Source organism: Triturus cristatus, chromosome 4_2, assembly GCF_964204655.1.
Source record: "Triturus cristatus chromosome 4_2, aTriCri1.1, whole genome shotgun sequence".
Taxonomy (NCBI): domain Eukaryota; kingdom Metazoa; phylum Chordata; class Amphibia; order Caudata; family Salamandridae; genus Triturus; species Triturus cristatus.
Genome location: NC_140586.1, coordinates 124,408,857 through 124,428,902, shown reverse-complemented (window position 1 = coordinate 124,428,902; position 20,046 = coordinate 124,408,857).

Here is a 20,046-nt window from a genome sequence, read left to right as displayed (position 1 = left end):
TTTACTTGTCAGACCCTAGTACAGAGCACCATGTGTGCCCAGGGCTTGTAAATCAAATGCTGCTGATGGGCTTGCAGCACTGGTTGTGCCACCCACAGAAGCAGACTTTAAAGTGTGTCTCAGGCCTGCCATTGCAGAGCCTGTGTGCAGTCTAGTACTGCCATGTCGACTTGGTAAGTGCACCCACTTGCCAGTCCCCCAACCTTCCATTTTCTTCATATCAGACACCCCTAAGGTAGGCCCAAGGGCAGGGTGCATTGTAAGTATAAGGTAGGACATGTCCTGGTGTGTGTGGCATGTCCTAATAGCGAATTACAGGCATTTTCGTTTTTCACTATTGCAAGGCTACCAGTCCCCATAGGCCAGAATGGGCAGTTTGATTATAACATCTTATAATCCTAACTGACCCAGGGAACATGGTAGAAATGCGAGTTTAGTATGCCTGAACTCAGAATGATAAAATACATCTTTTAGTAAAGTTGGTTGAACTAAGTTACTTCTACCATCTTTAAGTCTATTTTGAGTACAGTATTGTGGATTTTTGTCGTTTGTGGTTTTGTGTTAAGTCTATATAAAGAATACTTATTTTTATAAAACCTGTGTGGTTTCCATCTGTAGAGTTTTCACTGTATTACTGTATGTGTTCACAAATGCTTAACACACTGCCTCTGAGATAAGCCTGTCTGCTCGTGCCAAGCTACCAAGGGGGTGAGCAGGGGTTATCCAATAGTGTAATCCCCTTTCCCTGACTTAGAAGCAAGGGTCCCTATTTGGTCAAAGGTACCTACCTCTGCCAACTGGAGACCCCCAGTTCTAACAGTCGGCCAATCACCCCAGAAATGATGCAAAAAAAGTAACAAGCATTGGCAAAGCTAATAGGTTTCTCCTATGTGAGATCTGCAGGCTTTGTCAATGTTTTTTTAGACATGCTGGACAGCAGCACGGACTGCTGTGCACCATGTCTTAAAGTTGAAAAAAAAGTGCGATGACGGTCAGCATTGACCGTGTTATAGAGCTATCTTTCTTTTGCCATATTGCACAGCGTCCCGTGCTACTGTGCAATATGTCTAAAAAACATTACACAGAGCCAAATAGCACTCACATTTGTGCAAACTATTGGGCTTTGTTTAATGTTTTTTTGTGATGGGCGGGAGGGTTGGAGGGAGCAGGGAAAACCGTGGGGATGGGCAGCAACACAGCAGACAGCAGGGGGAGGGCTAAGTGGAAAGCAACACAGGGTATGTATGGGGAAGGAGGGAGGTAGCAGCAACACAACAATGGGCCAGAGGAGTGCAGGGTGGAAAGCAACATGAGGGAGGAGTGGGGGAGGAGGGAGGGAACAGCAACACAATGAAGAGCAGGAGAAATGCTGGAGGCAACCAACATGAGGGAGGTGTGCGGGAGTAGGAAGGAGGAGGACGGGAGCAGCAACATCACGGAAGGTGAGGAGAGTGGGGGGCAAGCAACATAAAGGAGGTTTGGGGAGAAGCGAGCAGCAGCACGACGGAGAGCAGGAGGAGAGCAGGGTTTTTGGGTTGTAAGAGTGCGGACAGAAGAAGGAAGGGAGGGACTGGAGACACATGTACTCTTAGAGACTGACATAAAAACAAAAGAACCTGCAGGCGCTTCCGACCAGTGGAAGGACACTAGACAGGAAGTTGTACTTGGTCCATGCTCCACAGCATGGACACACTCTGAAGTCCGAGGGGGAAGAAGGAGTCAAGCAGAAGGCGGTGACCAATAAGAAGGAAGGAAACACGTCGAAGCCAACCAATGATAAGTAATCGTAAGTCATGGCCATGCTCTAAGCCTGTTTTAAGCTTTTTGTAACAAAGGAATTCAATGCTGTCCTAGGTGAAACCTAAAATCCAGAAGAGAGGTATTTCCACCACACAAAACAATGCACTGCAATAGCCCACTAATATCAGAACATCCAGAGGCATACAAAGGGGGGGTGGGGTGGTTGTCTGCCCTGAGTGACACACGTTTTGGGGCCAGTGCCCCCCGCTCTTACTTGCAGTTGTCACAGGCGGCAATCAAAAGGGGCCGCCAGCACCCGACCCCCCCACTCTTACACTCGGCTGCTGTGGACGGCAAATGAAGGGACCACAACAGGCGTCAAAAGGGCTAGCTACGCCACTGAGAACAGCACTCATTGATCCTGCAATTCAGGAAGAAGCTAAATATTCATCTCTTCAAGGAGCATTACCCACAACACATTAGAAGTTCTTTGTCGCTGTATCTTACAACTAACTCTATTGATACTTGCGCTTTGCTCTGTCTGTTCTGTGGGTTAAAAGTAGTTCTGCTGCCCAGGTTGGGCAGGCTGGATGCAACAGAGGCCGCATGACTATGTCTAGCTTCAACTGGACATGACTCTTTGTCAAACTTTACATGGACGGACCATCATTGCGTCCACTTCACCTTCAAAACCAACATCACCCGCAAATGTCCTCACCAGCTTCAGTGCCAAAATTGGAACAAGTTCTCCGCCGACCAGCTCACCGCCTACCTCAGCAGCTCCTCTCCCACTGCTATAGATGATGACCCAACCACCAACGCCCATACCCTACACAACTGGATCACTGACTGAGCCAACATCATCGCCCCCCCCAAGAAAGCATCCAACCCTCACGCCAAAAAAGCCAGCTGGTTCTCCACCAAACTCCAAGAATCTAGACAGACCTGCAGACACCTCGAAAAGCTATGGAGGAACTCGAAAACCCCAGCAGACTTCGACAGCTTCAAAGCAGCCCCCACCGCCCACCATAAACTCATCAGATACTCAAGCAAGAAAGCACTCCAGGACAGAATCTCCACCCACGCACACAACAGCAAGGAACTCTTTGGCATCATCAAAGTGTTTGCCCAACCGAACAGTGAGACTATCGACATCCTACCCCCCCAGGACCTCTGCGACAGACCCAGTGCCTTCTTCCAACACAAAATCAAGACCATCTATGATAATTTCAACGACAACAACCTCCACACCAAACCCACACCTGCCGTTCCGAACAACACGCTGCCAACACTTGACAGCTTAACCGCCTTCAGCAACGAAGACACGCTGAAGACTATGAAGTCAATCGACTCCGGAGCCCCCACGCAGACATCATCGCCCCCGAGCTTCGAAAAAATCATCAACCGCTCCTTCGAGACCGCCTCCTTGTCTGACAACTGGAAACACGCCGAGATCAACCCTCTCCTGAAAAAACCCTTGGCGGACCCCATCGACCTCAAGAACTACAGATCGATCTCCTTACTCCCATAACCTGAAACCGCCCTTCTTACCGCGACAGACGACATTCGCTTCCTCCTCAACAGAGGAGAGACTGTGGCCCTCATCCTCCTGGACCTCTCTGAGGCCTCCGACACAGTCTCACACCACACCCTAGCCCTCAGACTCCACAACACAGGAATCCGGAACAAGGCTCTCGACTGGATCCACTCATTCCTCTCCAGAAGAATGCAGTGGGTCTCACTCCCTCCTTTCTTCTCGTAATCCACAGTGACCACCAGCGGAGTCCCGCAAGGATCCTCCATCATCCCCACCCTGTTCAAAGTCTACATGGCCCAGCTCGCATCCTTCGCCAGATCACAGTGACTCAACATCACATCATATGTCAACGACATACAAATCATCCTCTCCCTATCCAACGCACCCAAACACAACTTTTAAGAAGGAATGAAAGCAGTCGCCAAGTGGATGAAAAACAGCTGCCTACAACTCAACACAGACAAAACTGAAGTACCCATCATGGGCCCAGAACACTGATGCCTGGAATGGCATCTGGTGGCCCCCTGCTCTCAGGAGCACCCCCCCTACGCCCACAGACCACACTCACAACCTCGGAATCATCCTGGACTCTGAACTCAAAATGGACCGCCAGATCAATGCTGTCACCTCTTCCTGCTACCACTCCCTCCACCTCCTCCAAAAGACCTTCAACTGGATTCCCCTCAAACACAGAAAAACCACCACCCACGCCCTCATCAGCAGTAGACTGGACTACGGCAATGCACCATAAGCCGGGGCCAACAAGAACCTCACCCGCAAACTCCAAAACATCCAGAACGCCTCCGCCAGACTAGTCCTCAATCCACTGCGCCACTGCCACATCAGCCAACATCTACGGACACTACACTGACTCCCCGTAGAGAAGAGAATCACCTTCAAACTCCTCACTCTCGCAAACAAAACCCTCCCAAACACCGGACCAGCCGACATGAACCACCACCGCTCGTTCCATGCACCCCAAAGATCCCTCCACTCAGCCCAGCTCTCTCTTGCGACGGTTCCCTGTATCAGGAAGATCAGAACAGGAGGACACTCCTTATCCCTCCTCCCAGCCTAGGCATGGAACACCTTTCCCTCTACACCTCCGACAGACACCTTCACTCACCAAGTTCCTGAAGGGCCTCAAGACCTGGCTTTTCAAACGAAGGACCGTAAAATCCTGGACCTGCTAACTTCCCCCCCTCCCACCCCACAGCACCTTGAAACCCTTCTGGTGAGTAGTTGTGCTTTACAAACGCATGATTGAACCTCACTGATGAAGCCTAACATGACTGAAATTGATGCAGTGATGCTTGTGTTCCAATTCAAGAGGGAACATGATAAGGCAGTTCAGGCTGGACTCCCTTGTTTTGGACCAGGGCCTAGGTTGATTTGCATATTGTATTCTACCTGTCAGGAATGTAGCAGTAGGAAAAAACAAAATGGACCGGAATGCTGTCCAGAGTAATTACCAGTGGCTAATATTTATTCAGGCATTCCACCCATACGTCTTTGTTTTTCTCAGTGTGAACAACTAGGTCACACTGAGAGACTGGACAGGACATGGGTCTCGTACCACAAATTGTCTTAGTATTGAAGCTCCAACTCCCTGATGAGCTCCAACAAATCAGAAAGCAGTAGGGGACCTGAGGAAGCTTGTGTTCCCACACAGTGAAGAAAAAAATACAATGGACTGGAATGCGACCCAGAGTAATTGCCAGTGACTGAGATTAATTAACGCTTTCCACCCAGTAATTTCTATTTCACTCTGTTAAAAACAAAGAATATAGACGGCAGGGACTGTTGACAAAACAACACTAAATCATGGGCTAATTCTGCATTTTCAAACTCAATCACTTGGACCTAATCTCTGCAGGGTTTCAGCCCAAACAAAGCAATCCATAAAATGTGTCATTTTCTTATTGGCCAAATATAAACATGTAAAAATACTCACATGTGGCTCATAACATTTCAATGATAAACTTGTTTAGGTTATCCTACTTGGATCAAAAAAAATACCACACAGCCATGACTGTCCTGTTCAATTTTGGCCCAGATACATTAAAAGAGTAAAGGCACATGAAATGTAGGGTTGTACGAATTTGTGTAATAGGTGGACTTGCAAATCTGTATTTCTTTTAAGCTGCTACTGGCGGTTTTTCGAAAATGTGAGAGGTGTCAGCAGCCTGTTACAGCAGACAAATACTATTTCTGCTGATGCCACCATTTAGTGCTCTAAGTGTCTTAGGGCTAGTTTGAGGCCGAAAAAGGTAATTGGGACCCAGAGTTAACTATGCCTCACATAGCTGAGTAACATCACAAAAATTTAGCAACTACTCGTAAGCCCAAATGTTCTGATTTTGTCCCACTTTCAGAGTTTAAAAATGCACATAGTCTTAATTAAATGTTCAGAAGACTGGTCTCCATTCTAATGGGGTCCATGGCTACTTTGCCGTAAGACCAGGGCTTTAAGTGGGCCTGGTCATACTGGTGCTCAGCACCGGGAGTTCTAAAAAGCGGGTGCTGAAACGGGTCTCTATCGGGCTCTCAATTTTTGCCCTCCCACTCGGGATTAAAAAAATATATCTTAACTCAGCAGCAGTGCCACACTTTACTGCCTTTGATGTAACTTTAAAGAGACTCATTATAGTTCTTTCACAGTCTCACGATTTCAGAATTGAAGCATTTTCAATATGCTGTGCAACAAAGCCATAATTGTTGCTTATTTATCTTATGCAACCAACAAGCAATGGCAAAGCCAATAGTACTGGCTTGTTGTAGGTGTAAAGTTACTTATTGTAGTATATGTCTGGATGCAATGACAGAAGTAGCAAAATACCAGTCGGCAGCACACTATGCTAAGCACAGATTTTCAGCATACATGTTTTTAGCCACGTACATAATTACATCGGCCACGTCCCATTGAGAGACCCCCCCCCCAGTTTTTTCATCCCTCTTGAAGCCCTGCGTAAGACCAACCTAACCTCAATTGGGCAGTGTTAGCACTTGCCTCGAAAAGAATATCTTTACAGAGAACCCCTACAATAAGTGAGCATCATATGACAAATATTGTAATTTCCAGCTGCAATCAAAATAGTCTTTTGTAAACCTCTCTCTCATCAAAATCTGTACTAACTCTAACCCTACTCCTACCCTAATTCTAACCCCATCTCTTATTCTAAGCGAATTCTAACCCTATTCTTAGCAGTAACCCTAACCCAAATCCTAACCAACATCCCAAGCCTAAATGTAAGTCTTCCTCTACCTATAAACGGTCACTTTTCACTTACACTAAACATACCCCTAATATTGCCACCAACTGTAAACGATCACTAATCCTTAGCCTAGCATGAACACTTACACTATCCCACCTGTAACTAAGCCCTAATCTTACCTTATTGGTAACCCAGTCATACATTTAATACTAACTTTTATGATAGCCATAAACTTATCCCTAAACTTTAACCTAACCCTAAATATTTAACTTACTAAGGGCTTGATTATGAGTTTGGCAGTCTGAAGACCGCCGTACTTGCAGTGGCGGTCTGACCACCACCTCTTTGGCGGTCCGTCCACCCGATTATGACCATGGAGCTTGGACCACCACAAGACCGCCACCACCGTCAGGATCCTAGATCCTGCGGCGGTGGGGAAAGCGGCAGGGATTAGAGGCGGTGCCGATGCAGGCACCGCCGGCCCAGTCAAGACCTGCCTTTCCATCGTCCTTTCCATGGCGGAGACCCTGCCATGAAAAAGTTGGTAGAAAGGCAGGGAAGGGGCACCAACCCGAGCACTAAGCTGGGTTACCGGGGCGATTTGCCCATTGGGAAAAGTGCATGGGGGCACATGTGGTGCCCCCCTCTTATTGCACTGTTGTGCGTGCATAGTGTGCCATGAAGACATGGTGCATGGTACACAGTGCACTAGACATGCAAGAGGTGTTGTCACGGCAGCAGCATATGCTTAAGGTTCTCTATGAGCCGAAGTATGCTGCCGCTGTGGCACTGCCGACACAACACCGCCAGCCCAGCCCAGCGATGTAATCGTAATAAGGTGGTCAAGATGCTGCTGGCTTGGCAGCGTTCTCGCGACCCCCGCAACGGCGGTCCAGTGGTCGGACCACCGAACACATATTCGGGCCCTAAATCTAACTTCAGCTCTAAACTTTCAATTTACATTTACACTAACAATAACCCTTTTCTTACCTTAATCATTACCCCTCACCTCAACCATAAACCTATCCCTAAAGCTCACATTAATTCCTTCACTTCATTTAATTGTAGCACTCATCACAAATGTAACCCTAAACTTGGGGGCAGATATATGAGGCCCGTTGCGCCATCGGAACGTCACTTTTTGTGACGTTCCGTGGCGCAGAAGCCTGCGTGATATTTATCAGGCAGCACTGAGCCCCTTTTTTTGGCTTAATGCTGCCTCATAAATATCAGTCCCTTTAACGCAGTGTTCTGCGTTAAAGGGGCGTGCAATGGGTGTTGCTGGGGGCGTTCCCAGCAACATCCATGGCCTTTTGACACTGCCCCAGATTTACGAGAAATCGTAAATCTGAGGCAGCGGCAAAAGGTTCCGGGAGGCGCAACGGGGAGAAATATCTTTATTTCTCCTCGTTTTTCCTTTTTCTGTGTGTGCTGCATTCTGCAGCACCCATACAAAGAGGAAAAACCTCTTGTGATTGTTTTTGTACAGAAAGGCTTCCCTTCCTGTACAAAAATATTCATCTCCGCAAGGCAGGCACCCTTGCACCATGGTGCACGGGTGCCTGCGTTGGCGCAGGCAGCCCATTGTGTGCCGGCGCAGGGGAAAAGGACAGGAATGCGCCGCATTTTATAGATACGGCGCATCCCTGCCCTTTTCTTTTGCCGTAGGGAAGCGCAGCAGGAAGGCCTGCTGCGCTTCCCTACGGCAAAAACTCATAAATCTGCCCCATAGTCCTTACCTTTAGCTAACCCTAACTTAAACCCAAACTATAACCATAACTCTTTTACGTAAAATGCTGCCCTTAAAAGTACAGCAACAGAAATACTTCATCAATGCCAGTAAACGAAAATCATTTTTCTTTGTAATGAGTTTTCATTGTGGGGGGATGGTCTGCAAGACTCTTCTCTGTGATGGATGTATTGTCATGACGTAATTCCTCAGAGGGACTAGTGGACTTTCTAACAAAGAAGCTGCAATAGGTTTCAGCTGTCCCAAAATTCATATTGTACTTGTCTTTGTGTGAAAAGGACTGGCTGCAGTGTATCCTACAGGATCTAAGACTGGCAGTGGTAGGCATCAAAATGGGGTGCAGCGATGATCGGCGCCTCTAATCAGCTCATACAAGCCAACACGGCCACCTTGCAAGGGTGGCACAGTGGCCAACTTGCTGCTTTTGCAAGGTTCCAGAAGATGTAGAAGTTTCAAATAATCAAATAAAGGCAAAGAAATCGGGTCTTGCTAAACCAAAACTACAAGAAAGGGGGAAATGCTGCTGGAGAAAGTAATGCAGCACCTCCAGTTTAGGAGAACTTGAGGGCCATGACTGCTGGTTTTACATTTTGGGGATATATACAAATTTAGTTGTGCAACATAGCACAGACACCACAGTTGCTGCACTGATTGTGCGATGAAGAGAGAGCAAGGTAGCTGCATATCTACTGAGATATGGCGCGGCTGCTCTCTTCCCCGCACTCGCGCTCTGTTAGGCTGCCTAGCGCCGTGCTGCTCTCTTCCCCCGCACTAGCACTCTGTTAGGCTGCCTAGCGCCGTGCTCCTCTCTTCCCCCGCACTAGCACTCTGTTAGGCTGCCTAGCGCCGTGCTCCTCTCTTCCCCGCACTAGCGCTCTGTTAGGCTGCCTAGCGCCGTGCTCCTCTCTTCCCCCGCACTAGCACTCTGTTAGGCTGCCTAGCGCCGTGCTCCTCTCTTCCCCGCACTAGCGCTCTGTTAGGCTGCCTAGCGCCGTGCTGCTCTCTTCCCCCGCACTAGCACTCTGTTAGGCTGCCTAGCGCCGTGCTCCTCTCTTCCCCCGCACTAGCACTCTGTTAGGCTGCCTAGCGCCGTGCTCCTCTCTTCCCCCGCACTAGCGCTCTGTTAGGCTGCCTAGCGCCGTGCTCCTCTCTTCCCCCGCACTAGCGCTCTGTTAGGCTGCCTAGCGCCGTGCTGCTCTCTTCCCCCGCACTAGCACTCTGTTAGGCTGCCTAGCGCCGTGCTGCTCTCTTCCCCCGCACTAGCACTCTGTTAGGCTGCCTAGCGCCGTGCTCCTCTCTTCCCCCGCACTAGCACTCTGTTAGGCTGCCTAGCGCCGTGCTCCTCACTTCCCCCGCACTAGCGCTCTGTTAGGCTGCCTAGCTCCGTGCTGCTCTCTTCCCCCGCACTAGCACTCTGTTAGGCTGCCTAGCGCCGTGCTCCTCTCTTCCCCCGCACTAGCGCTCTGTTAGGCTGCCTAGCGCCGTGCTCCTCTCTTCCCCCGCACTAGCGCTCTGTTAGGCTGCCTAGCGCTGTGGTACTCTCTTCCCCCGCACTAGCGCTCTGTCAGGCTGCCTAGCGCCGTGCTACTCTCTTCCCCCGCACTAGCGCTCTGTCAGGCTGCCTAGCGCCGTGCTGCTCTCTTCCCCCGCACTAGTGCTCTGGTAGGCTGCCTAGCGCCGTGCTGCTCTCTTACCCCGCACTAGCGCTCTGTTAGGCTGCCTAGTGCTGTGCTGCTCTCTTCCCCCGCACTAGCGCTCTGTTAGGCTGCCTAGCGCCATGCTGCTCTCTTACCCCGCACTAGCGCTCTGTCAGGCTGCCTAGCGCCGTGCTCCTCTCTTCCCCCGCACTAGCGCTCTGTCAGGCTGCCTAGCGCCGTGCTGCTCTCTACCCCCACACTAGCGCTCTGTTAGGCTGCCTAGCGCTGTGGTACTCTCTTCCCCCGCACTAGCGCTCTGTTAGGCTGCCTAGCGCTGTGCTGCTCTCTTCCCCCGCACTAGCACTCTGTTAGGCTGCCTAGCGCCGTGCTGCTCTCTTCCCCCGCACTCGCGCTCTGTCAGGCTGCCTAGCGCCGTGCTGCTCTCTTCCCCCACACTAGTGCTCTGTTAGGCTGCCTAGCGCTGTGCTGCTCTCTTCCCCCACACTAGCGCTCTGTTAGGCTGCCTAGCGCCGTGCTGCTCTCTACCCCCACACTAGCGCTCTGCCTAGCGCTGTGGTACTCTCTTCCCCCGCACTAGCGCTCTGTTAGGCTGCCTAGCGCCGTGCTGCTCTCTTCCCCCGCACTCGCGCTCTGTCAGGCTGCCTAGCGCTGTGCTGCTCTCTACCCCCACACTAGCACTCTGTTAGGCTGCCTAGCGCCGTGCTCCTCTCTTCCCCCGCACTAGCGCTCTGTTAGGCTGCCTAGCGCCGTGCTGCTCTCTTCCCCCGCACTAGCGCTCTGTTAGGCTGCCTAGCGCCGTGCTGCTCTCTTCCCCCGCACTAGCGCTCTGTCAGGCTGCCTAGCGCCGTGCTCCTCTCTTCCCCCGCACTAGCGCTCTGTTAGGCTGCCTAGCGCCGTGCTGCTCTCTTCCCCCGCACTAGCGCTCTGTTAGGCTGCCTAGCGCCGTGCTCCTCTCTTCCCCCGCACTAGCGCTCTGTTAGGCTGCCTAGCGCCGTGGTGCTCTCTTCCCCCGCACTAGCGCTCTGTTAGGCTGCCTAGCACCGTGGTGCTCTCTTCCCCCGCACTAGCGCTCTGTCAGGCAGCCTATCGCCGTGGTGCTCTCTTCCCCCGCACTAGCGCTCTGTCAGGCTGCCTAGCGCCGTGCTGCTCTCTTCCCCTGCACTAGCGCTCTGTTAGGCTGCCTAGCGCCGTGCTGCTCTCTTCCCCCGCACTAGCGCTCTGTTAGGCTGCCTAGCGCCGTGCTGCTCTCTTCCCCCGCACTAGCGCTCTGTTAGGTTGCCTATCGCCGTGCTGCTCTCTTCCCCCGCACTAGCGCTCTGTTAGGCTGCCTAGCGCCTTGCTGCTCTCTTCCCCCGCACTAGCGCTCTGTCAGGCTGCCTAGCGCTGTGGTACTCTCTTCCCCCGCACTAGCGCTCTGTTAGGCTGCCTAGCGCCGTGCTGCTCTCTTCCCCTGCACTAGCGCTCTGTTAGGCTGCCTAGCGCTGTGCTGCTCTCTTCCCCCGCACTAGTGCTCTGTTATGCTGCCTAGCGCCGTGCTGCTCTCTACCCCCACACTAGCGCTCTGTTAGGTTGCCTAGTGCCGTGCTGCTCTCTTCCCCCGCACTAGCGCTCTGTTAGGCTGCCTAGCGCCTTGCTGCTCTCTTCCCCCGCACTAGCGCTCTGTCAGGCTGCCTAGCGCTGTGGTACTCTCTTCCCCCGCACTAGCACTCTGTTAGGCTGCCTAGCGCCGTGCTCCTCTCTTCCCCCGCACTAGCGCTCTGTTAGGCTGCCTAGCGCCGTGCTCCTCTCTTCCCCCGCACTAGCGCTCTGTTAGGCTGCCTAGCGCCGTGCTGCTCTCTTCCCCCGCACTAGCACTCTGTTAGGCTGCCTAGCGCTGTGCTGCTCTCTTCCCCCGCACTAGCACTCTGTTAGGCTGCCTAGCACCGTGCTCCTCTCTTCCCCCGCACTAGCACTCTGTTAGGCTGCCTAGCGCCGTGCTCCTCTCTTCCCCCGCACTAGCGCTCTGTTAGGCTGCCTAGCTCTGTGCTGCTCTCTTCCCCCGCACTAGCACTCTGTTAGGCTGCCTAGCGCCGTGCTCCTCTCTTCCCCCGCACTAGCGCTCTGTTAGGCTGCCTAGCGCCGTGCTCCTCTCTTCCCCCGCACTAGCGCTCTGTTAGGCTGCCTAGCGCCGTGCTGCTCTCTTCCCCCGCACTAGCGCTCTGTTAGGCTGCCTAGCGCTGTGGTACTCTCTTCCCCCGCACTAGCGCTCTGTTAGGCTGCCTAGCGCTGTGCTGCTCTCTTCCCCCGCACTAGCACTCTGTTAGGCTGCCTAGCGCCGTGCTGCTCTCTTCCCCCGCACTCGCGCTCTGTCAGGCTGCCTAGCGCCGTGCTGCTCTCTTCCCCCACACTAGCGCTCTGTTAGGCTGCCTAGCGCTGTGCTGCTCTCTTCCCCCACACTAGCGCTCTGTTAGGCTGCCTAGCGCCGTGCTGCTCTCTACCCCCACACTAGCGCTCTGCCTAGCGCTGTGGTACTCTCTTCCCCCGCACTAGCGCTCTGTTAGGCTGCCTAGCGCCGTGCTGCTCTCTTCCCCCGCACTCGCGCTCTGTCAGGCTGCCTAGCGCTGTGCTGCTCTCTACCCCCACACTAGCACTCTGTTAGGCTGCCTAGCGCCGTGCTCCTCTCTTCCCCCGCACTAGCGCTCTGTTAGGCTGCCTAGCGCCGTGCTGCTCTCTTCCCCCGCACTAGCGCTCTGTTAGGCTGCCTAGCGCCGTGCTGCTCTCTTCCCCCGCACTAGCGCTCTGTCAGGCTGCCTAGCGCCGTGCTCCTCTCTTCCCCCGCACTAGCGCTCTGTTAGGCTGCCTAGCGCCGTGCTGCTCTCTTCCCCCGCACTAGCGCTCTGTTAGGCTGCCTAGCACCGTGCTCCTCTCTTCCCCCGCACTAGCGCTCTGTTAGGCTGCCTAGCGCCGTGGTGCTCTCTTCCCCCGCACTAGCGCTCTGTTAGGCTGCCTAGCACCGTGGTGCTCTCTTCCCCCGCACTAGCGCTCTGTCAGGCAGCCTATCGCCGTGGTGCTCTCTTCCCCCGCACTAGCGCTCTGTCAGGCTGCCTAGCGCCGTGCTGCTCTCTTCCCCTGCACTAGCGCTCTGTTAGGCTGCCTAGCGCCGTGCTGCTCTCTTCCCCCGCACTAGCGCTCTGTTAGGCTGCCTAGCGCCGTGCTGCTCTCTTCCCCCGCACTAGCGCTCTGTTAGGTTGCCTATCGCCGTGCTCCTCTCTTCCCCCGCACTAGCGCTCTGTTAGGCTGCCTAGCGCCTTGCTGCTCTCTTCCCCCGCACTAGCGCTCTGTCAGGCTGCCTAGCGCTGTGGTACTCTCTTCCCCCGCACTAGCGCTCTGTTAGGCTGCCTAGCGCCGTGCTGCTCTCTTCCCCTGCACTAGCGCTCTGTTAGGCTGCCTAGCGCTGTGCTGCTCTCTTCCCCCGCACTAGTGCTCTGTTATGCTGCCTAGCGCCGTGCTGCTCTCTACCCCCACACTAGCGCTCTGTTAGGTTGCCTAGTGCCGTGCTGCTCTCTTCCCCCGCACTAGCGCTCTGTTAGGCTGCCTAGCGCCTTGCTGCTCTCTTCCCCCGCACTAGCGCTCTGTCAGGCTGCCTAGCGCTGTGGTACTCTCTTCCCCCGCACTAGCACTCTGTTAGGCTGCCTAGCGCCGTGCTCCTCTCTTCCCCCGCACTAGCGCTCTGTTAGGCTGCCTAGCGCCGTGCTCCTCTCTTCCCCCGCACTAGCGCTCTGTTAGGCTGCCTAGCGCCGTGCTGCTCTCTTCCCCCGCACTAGCACTCTGTTAGGCTGCCTAGCGCTGTGCTGCTCTCTTCCCCCGCACTAGCACTCTGTTAGGCTGCCTAGCACCGTGCTCCTCTCTTCCCCCGCACTAGCACTCTGTTAGGCTGCCTAGCGCCGTGCTCCTCTCTTCCCCCGCACTAGCGCTCTGTTAGGCTGCCTAGCTCTGTGCTGCTCTCTTCCCCCGCACTAGCACTCTGTTAGGCTGCCTAGCGCCGTGCTCCTCTCTTCCCCCGCACTAGCGCTCTGTTAGGCTGCCTAGCGCCGTGCTCCTCTCTTCCCCCGCACTAGCGCTCTGTTAGGCTGCCTAGCGCCGTGCTGCTCTCTTCCCCCGCACTAGTGCTCTGGTAGGCTGCCTAGCGCCGTGCTGCTCTCTTACCCCGCACTAGCGCTCTGTTAGGCTGCCTAGTGCCGTGCTGCTCTCTTCCCCCGCACTAGCGCTCTGTTAGGCTGCCTAGCGCCATGCTGCTCTCTTACCCCGCACTAGCGCTCTGTCAGGCTGCCTAGCGCCGTGCTCCTCTCTTCCCCCGCACTAGCGCTCTGTCAGGCTGCCTAGCACCGTGCTGCTCTCTTCCCCTGCACTAGTGCTCTGTTAGGCTGCCTAGCGCCATGCTGCTCTCTACCCCCACACTAGCGCTCTGTTAGGCTGCCTAGCGCTGTGGTACTCTCTTCCCCCGCACTAGCGCTCTGTTAGGCTGCCTAGCGCCGTGCTGCTCTCTTCCCCCGCACTAGCGCTTTGTCAGGCTGCCTAGCGCCGTGCTCCTCTCTTCCCCCGCACTAGCGCTCTGTCAGGCTGCCTAGCGCCGTGCTGCTCTCTTCCCCCGCACTAGCGCTCTGTTAGGCTGCCTAGCGCTGTGGTACTCTCTTCCCCCGCACTAGCGCTCTGTCAGGCTGCCTAGCGCCGTGCTACTCTCTTCCCCCGCACTAGCGCTCTGTTAGGCTGCCTAGCGCCGTGCTGCTCTCTACCCCCACACTAGCGCTCTGTTAGGCTGCCTAGCGCTGTGGTACTCTCTTCCCCCGCACTAGCGCTCTGTTAGGCTGCCTAGCGCTGTGCTGCTCTCTTCCCCCGCACTAGCACTCTGTTAGGCTGCCTAGCGCCGTGCTGCTCTCTTCCCCCGCACTCGCGCTCTGTCAGGCTGCCTAGCGCCGTGCTGCTCTCTTCCCCCACACTAGCACTCTGTTAGGCTGCCTAGCGCTGTGCTGCTCTCTTCCCCCACACTAGCGCTCTGTTAGGCTGCCTAGCGCCGTGCTGCTCTCTACCCCCACACTAGCGCTCTGCCTAGCGCTGTGGTACTCTCTTCCCCCGCACTAGCGCTCTGTTAGGCTGCCTAGCGCCGTGCTGCTCTCTTCCCCCGCACTCGCGCTCTGTCAGGCTGCCTAGCGCTGTGCTGCTCTCTACCCCCACACTAGCACTCTGTTAGGCTGCCTAGCGCCGTGCTCCTCTCTTCCCCCGCACTAGCGCTCTGTTAGGCTGCCTAGCGCCATGCTGCTCTCTTCCCCCGCACTAGCGCTCTGTTAGGCTGCCTAGCGCCGTGCTGCTCTCTTCCCCCGCACTAGCGCTCTGTCAGGCTGCCTAGCGCCGTGCTCCTCTCTTCCCCCGCACTAGCGCTCTGTTAGGCTGCCTAGCGCCGTGCTGCTCTATTCCCCCGCACTAGCGCTCTGTTAGGCTGCCTAGCGCCGTGCTCCTCTCTTCCCCCGCACTAGCGCTCTGTTAGGCTGCCTAGCGCCGTGGTGCTCTCTTCCCCCGCACTAGCGCTCTGTTAGGCTGCCTAGCACCGTGGTGCTCTCTTCCCCCGCACTAGCGCTCTGTCAGGCAGCCTATCGCCGTGGTGCTCTCTTCCCCCGCACTAGCGCTCTGTCAGGCTGCCTAGCGCCGTGCTGCTCTCTTCCCCTGCACTAGCGCTCTGTTAGGCTGCCTAGCGCCGTGGTACTCTCTTCCCCCGCACTAGCGCTCTGTTAGGCTGCCTAGCGCCGTGCTGCTCTCTTCCCCCGCACTAGCGCTCTGTTAGGCTGCCTAGCGCCGTGCTGCTCTCTACCCCCACACTAGCGCTCTGTTAGGCTGCCTAGCGCTGTGGTACTCTCTTCCCCCGCACTAGCGCTCTGTTAGGCTGCCTAGCGCCGTGCTGCTCTCTTCCCCCGCACTAGCGCTCTGTCAGGCTGCCTAGCGCTGTGGTACTCTCTTCCCCCGCACTAGCGCTCTGTTAGGCTGCCTAGCGCCGTGCTGCTCTCTTCCCCCGCACTAGCGCTCTGTTATGCTGCCTAGCACTGTGCTGCTCTCTACCCCCACACTAGCGCTCTGTTAGGCTGCCTAGCGCCGTGCTGCTCTCTTCCCCCGCACTAGCGCTCTGTTAGGCTGCCTAGTGCCGTGCACACATCTTTGCACCATTGTGTATAGAGGTGTGCGCGATGTCTTGCCTACGTTTTAGTACTGAAAGGCGCCAATTTCTAGTATAAAATACAAAGCTTAGACTAACTTTACAACTTTTCCCAGATTGCATGTGTACAGAACAGTGCAGGACACATGCTGTGTGTGGAAAGTTCGGAGAAATTAAAACCTTTCTCTTTGTTAGCGGCTGCTGGGAGAGGCGATATGTTTGGCACAAAGGGCTGCCAACCACTGTTGGCAGACGGGGCCTTCCATCAATAACCATGGGAGGCACCGTTTTAGGCGCCCATGTCCCCCCTCTGGGATGCACCTTTGAAGCAAAGTAACAGAAAGCTATTTTAGTGACTTTGCACCGGTGCAAAGTTTTGATAAATCTTCCCCATGGCGTTTTACAGCCAGAACGTCAACACCAACAGCTGTCAAGTAGAGAGAGACAAAGAGGACAGAGAGAAAGGTATTCATAGAGAGGAAGAAAAGGAAGGGAGGGGGGTAAGAAAAGACAGAGAATTAGAAAGTGGTAGAGAGACAAGATAAGTAGAGAGAGAAGTAGTAGTGAAAGCAAGGGAGATAATTTGAAAGGGGAGAGAGAGGTAGCAAGACAAAGGAGTAAGGAAATAAATATAGAGGGAACAAAAGAGCGCAAGAAAGAAGGGCAAAAGTAGAGAGCGAGACAGAGAACTAGGGACAGTGGGAGAAACCACAAAACGGAAATAGAGAGTGACAGAGAGAAACCAAAAGAGACGTACCTTGGGGCATATTATCAAGCCAGGCGATAAATTTATCGCCGCTTTAGCGGCAGAAAACTGCCGCTAAAACGGCGATAATGGGCTTGATAATATGCTCTATGGAATTCCAATTGAAGCTCAGGTTAGATGTCCTTCACATCTAACATGGGTTTCAATTGGAATTCCATAGAGCATATTATCAAGCCCATTATCGCCGTTTTAGCGGCAGTTTTCTGCCGCTAAAGCGGCGATAATTTTATCGCCTAGTTTGATAATATGCCCCAGAGTGAGGCCCAAAGAGAAACTGAGAAGGACAGAAACAATGAGGCGCATGCCCCGATTGAAGTGGTGTGTTTCCATGACGACGCACTGAGACCTTCCAGTGCAGGACAAGTCTGCCTGGCGCCCCCATGGCTGTTCCTCAGACCGGAGGGAGCGCGAGCGCAGAGGCCGCGTCAGTAGCGCCACTTTTGTTCCCGGCCCCATTCACTCAGGGAAGGCCGTCCTTGGCATTCAGGCCCCATGAAAGGCTGGTTGAATAAGTAACCTCGGTGGTCCCTCTTAAGTCCTCGCGTTTTCCCACGGGCAGGGAGCCCCCGTCTCCCTCCGACAGAAAGTGGACCGAGCAGGCCTTGTAGCGTAGTAATTCCAAGTGCCCCCATCGTGGTGAAGTGAGCGCGAGCCCTGGTGCGGAGCTTGTCCAATTAGGAGAGGTGACCAGGGGCACTGCTCTCCAGTGGTGAGTTGCCCACTGGCCCTCTGCCATCCATTTGTGGTGGCAGCGGGTTGGTGGAGTCCATGCCTCTCAGCCACCATCAATGACTTGCTTTATCGTAAGCTCCACCGTCTTTAAGGAAGTCATGACAGCGACCAATCACCAATGGGAAACTCCTGCCCCTTGTGGGGAGTGATTCTTTGGCGCACACGTGGGTGGCGCTAACCAGAGAGTGCGGGTGGGTAGAAATTGCACCTCACTGCAATTGAACCCCACTCAGTTTTTCTCCTCGGTTTGCGTACAAATGGTTGACCACATCTCATCATGTCACCGAAGCACCAATTTCCTATCCTGGCCTTCCATTTGACAAGTAAGTGCATTCTGGGACTTCTAACATTGAAAGCATCAATTGGACCCTTCATGGGCTTGGCCATTTTGTTGACAGTTCAGTGACCGCATCACTTTACCTCACTAAAGCACCACATCAGGCTCGTAGCTGCCCTCTTTTGTTTGCTTTAGAGCCATTTCCACTCTTACTATAATGCAGGCCTCCTGTGCAGTCCTAGGCCTTCATTTAACAAATCAGTGCATTCTGGGACTCGTAGTCTTTGTTTCAGCGGAACCATTTTGACTAATATTAATTAAGCAGAACCCTTTAGAAATTAGGTCATTTTGGAGATGGGTGTGAAGGGGCACATTGATTATGGTGGAATAAATAAACCTTTCCCTTTTGTTTTGCTATTTGTCTGTGTGGGGTGGACCTGTTCGGCTAAAGTCTGATGTGTGTTAAAAGGTGGAATGCAGATTGTGATGGTGATGTGGACAGGATTGATGGAATGGGGGTGTTGGAAATTGGGGCTTGAAGAGAGATAGTTATTCTGTGGAAGACTGATGGTGGGTGCCCAGAGTAAACCCCTGTAGCCCATTTCCCCACAGGGCATTTGCTTGTGCCATTGTTACTCACTGTTGCCGAGTCGCACTAGAGGAATCCAATCTTGCTGCTGCACCTGTTCCACTCACTCTCAGTTTGCTACAATAAATCTTTCTGGACCAGGAATTTGTGAAATCCGCTTCTAAACGTAACCTCTATGGCGACGAGGATGGGATTCAAAACCATGGTGCTTCACTGTCACCCTGGGCTGCCCTCGGATGGATTCATCACTATGCCAAGCGCGACCCTGGGGGAGTGCGCACTTAGGACCCGGCCCCCCGGCCCAGTCACCCACCCCGTAGCCGGGCCGGCAGCCTAATTGGCTGCTGGCCGGTAGTAGTACTTCCGGGGCACCACGACGTGGGCCCAACGTGGACTTCCGGCAGATGGGGGGTGGAGGTGGGGCCAGGGGGCTATTTTGGCCCCGCACTCACCTTCACTCTTCCTCTGTTCCTGATTTTCCTGCCCCTGCCCTGGATGATGAGGACAAAAATAGGGTTATGAATTCTGAACGCTGGTAAATATTAAAAATGTGGTTAAGTGAATTTGTAATCTTAAAACTGTATCAATGTTTGTTGATTGTCATGTTTATGAATATTTTGTTGTATTAAACATGGCCTATTTTTCCCACACCTTGGACTATTGAATGGTTTGTGGGTTCACTATGGGTGGAGCGGGGTTCCACTGGGAGGTCCGGGTCCTATGAGAAATGTTAGAAATATTAGACTGCTACAAAAAGCCGGTCCATAGGAGGTCTGAAAGCATGGGATACAAAGAACTGCCCCTTTAAGTGCTAATGCAGGCCGAGCCCAGCCTTGCAGAAAGCTTCCGGGGCTATGGATGTAAAAGTCTTTCATCTTGTTCCAAACAGTGGGATTAGAAATGTTGGGAACGTCACAGAAGCGCTTCGTGGAGGGCACGGAGATGAGATAAAAGAGCAGTCCTGAAGCCTCCAGCTACAAAACAAAGTTCTCTTCTTGTTATAATGAAAAAACATATTAGCCACCAATTTGCGCCTGTGTAAAACATTGCACTGAGAGTGTGCCCACTTGAAAATCCAGTGAGGCCCGAACTGTGTGTCCTCTCAAACAAGTGGCCTTGTCATACAAAGTGAGCAGGGGGGTGCTAAGTTAAGATACATTCCTGCCACAGTTTTGTGTTGGTGTGTCTTGAGTCGTTGAAGAGCTGGAGACGCGCTATATTACTACCTTACATGAATGGTTGCCTGTCATAGGTACTTTCAAGCTATTTGCTGTTTGTGGCTAGAAGCATTAATGTTCGCTATCTAAAGTTAGCAACAGAACGGAACCCAATACCATACATAGCAACATAACAAGACAATTAACGCATAACACAGCACATCACAACAAAATAGTCAAGACGGAACAGGACAACCGCAATTCAACACAACAAAATCACACTGCAATAATCCAGCACAAAAACAGCTGCAAAAAAAAAAAAACATGGCAGAACTACAACAAAACTCCACCCAGCAAACGTGCACGAATGTTCTCGTTTTATATTTTGCCACCACCAGAATCCTATTTTCATAACACAGTGGCGGAAGGTGTTTGGAGCAAGCT